A 2,705-nucleotide genomic window follows, 5' to 3' on the forward strand; every position below is an offset into this window, starting at 1 on the left:
TTGTATTTTTAGTAGAGATGGGGTTTCACCATGTTGGTCAGGATGGTCTTGATCTCTTGACCTCGTGATCCACCCGCCTCGGCCTCCCAAAGTGCTGGGATTACTGGCGTGAGCCACTGCGCCCGGCCCCATCTAACTTTTTCTGAGTCAGAACAAGCAATCAATTTTGGGTAGAGAAAGGAAGAGGTGATGAGTTTCTTCTAAAGCCATTGTCCCCTTGGAACTCCATTCAAAAGAGAGGTTTTCTTTTTTCTTTTTTGGTCTATTTTTTCTGACATTTACTTTAAAAGTTGTGGGTCCTCTCTCCGAAAACTGATTATCCTTTACAGCATGCTCCATAAAGGTGATTCAATGTTACTCACATCTGTGAGATTTATATGAAGAAAATTTTTACAACTGTAAGCACAGCCTACCACTGTTTGACAATATTGTTTTGAAGTACTAAGTAAAATAGGGACTTGGACTAGATAATCTTCATGTCTCTAGCTATAATATTGTGTGATTCAACATACATTTACTGACTGCCTACACTGGGCTAGGTTGTAAGCATTGTGGCGGGCATAATTAACAAACCATACATAATCTCTGCCATGGGGACAGCAAGACAGAGAACACGTAAATGCCAGACTGTCAGCAGCCTGAGGTCAAGTTTTCTATCATCTTGTATACTTTTCAATTTTCATGCCTGGCAACGTCTAGTATATTGTAAGTGTTCGATCAAAATTGGGAAAGAGTGAGGGTAAATGTAGGGTGCTCCAGGACTTAGCCTGACTTGGAGATTTGAAGATTCAACCCGCATATTCAGTTGCTCTGAGGCCGTCATGCCATTGCTGCTAACTACAGCACTGTTGCTGTTCTGAAGTCCAGAGGCATATGAGTGCTTTTCAGCTTGTGAACTCAGTCCTCAAAGAGAGATTACTGTTTAAGTGGCTAAAGTTACTTTCCATGGAAACTACTCCCATACTTGTGCCCCTAGTTATTCAATTTAAAGGGCCAGTGACTTGAAGCAAAATAATTTATTGGCACTGGATGGAAACATTGGTAAGATCATCTAGTACAAAGGGTCCTATATTAGAAATGGAATCATGGTTCTATTAACAGGATCAAGTATCCCACAATAAAATATCCATCTCTTTTAGAATTGCCAGAAGGGTAAAAAATATATATATTAGGCATCAGAACTCATATATATATACATATACTGATTATGCATTTTGTTTGTCTCTTTCTAGAAGACAGGAACTCTCAATGGGTGACCAATAAGTCTTTCAAAGGAAGAATAATTTGAGCCACAGTTTTATCATTATAATCCATTAATTCATAGTTTTTAACCAACTCAACTCAATATTCTAATTTTTTCTCTGAAATAAATTGCTGTGTATTTTATTTTGTTTCTTTAAAAAATATGATATGCAAAGTAACAGCCCCATACATTTTAATACAGTTTTCAATCCCCTTGTGGACAAACAGTCACACTTTAGTGCCACTTAAATAAAGAATAACAGAATAACCATTCATCTGTAAAATACAGATACAGAAGGCTCTGGATTTTCATTTTAAAGTGCTTAATTACCTGCATAAAGAGAGAAATAAAATAAGGAGTCCAGGCCAAGTTCATGAGGGTTTGAAATTACTTTTCTTTTTCTAAATGAGCAACAAAGACGCAATGTTGCAAGCTGTTGTGTGGCTATAAGCCAACTGTAGAATAAAATGTTCAAAAGAAAAAGGGGATCAGGAATTAAATTCAAATATATGAGGCAAGAACCAAAATCAAAAGGTGAAAAAAAAGGTGGTGTCTCCAGGAACAGAACAATATAACATATTTTTTAAAAAATATAATCAGCAATAAAGTGAAACCTTCACATTAAGTATCCCAGTATGGCCACTAATGCACCCAAGGTTATTTTTGCGGATTCCCTGCCTCCAATCACTCACAAACTTATGTTGCCAATATCTGTATTCATGAAGGTACTCAGAATCACTAAAGGACCATACAAAACACAGTATTAATTAATGATCGAAAACACTTGAGAGTTAAAACTTTTTTTTACATAAATCTAAATTGCCATTCTTAAGTAATTTGAGTTCAGCACTGTAACTTCCAAGTTGGGCAGAAAAGAAAGCATCAGAGAAGAAAAAGGCAACAGATTTAACCTTGAAACAAGGTGACTGCCAAATAGTTGTTGAAGGAATTTACTTATTATCAGATAAAGAATTTACAGTATTTATTCCCTCTAGAGATATAAAATGGTGAATCAATCTGCAGTTCAAGATATTTATTTAAACCCAGAGGAGGGGAATATAGCTTTAACTTCTGAAAACTAAAATAGAAAATTATAAAAAATCAGCTCTAATGTAGTTTATCTTTAGACACCAGATTTAACATTAAACAATTCAAGCTAAATGCTATTTCTCAAGTTCTCCTTTTATATATTTTTATGATGTATATGAATATACTGCTATAAATTAGAAGTTTCAAAAATGTTTATTTAGCAAGCAATGCTTAATGCTATATAGACATCTACTATAATTTATTTAAATATATCATCTACTGATCAATTCATCTATCCATCCATCCATGTATCCATTTATCCTTCACAATCCTTTCAGCCTAGTGATATTAGTTATCCTCTTATTGTCCTTGAAAATGTACACATGCCCTCAGAAAATCTATGCACACGCACACAAAATCTCAGACAAAAAAA

General features: G+C 34.9%; 1 protein-coding gene across 9 annotated transcripts in view; it reads right to left on the reverse strand.

Annotated features, from left to right (window-relative positions):
• The window catches only part of DIAPH2 (diaphanous related formin 2), a 914,924-nt gene that overhangs the window by 347,280 nt on the left and 564,939 nt on the right, over window positions 1-2,705 (reverse strand). The gene's annotated exons all lie outside the window — the stretch shown is intronic.

Source organism: Cebus imitator, unplaced genomic scaffold, assembly GCF_001604975.1.
Source record: "Cebus imitator isolate Cc_AM_T3 unplaced genomic scaffold, Cebus_imitator-1.0 Scaffold210, whole genome shotgun sequence".
NCBI classification, from domain to species: Eukaryota; Metazoa; Chordata; class Mammalia; order Primates; family Cebidae; genus Cebus; species Cebus imitator.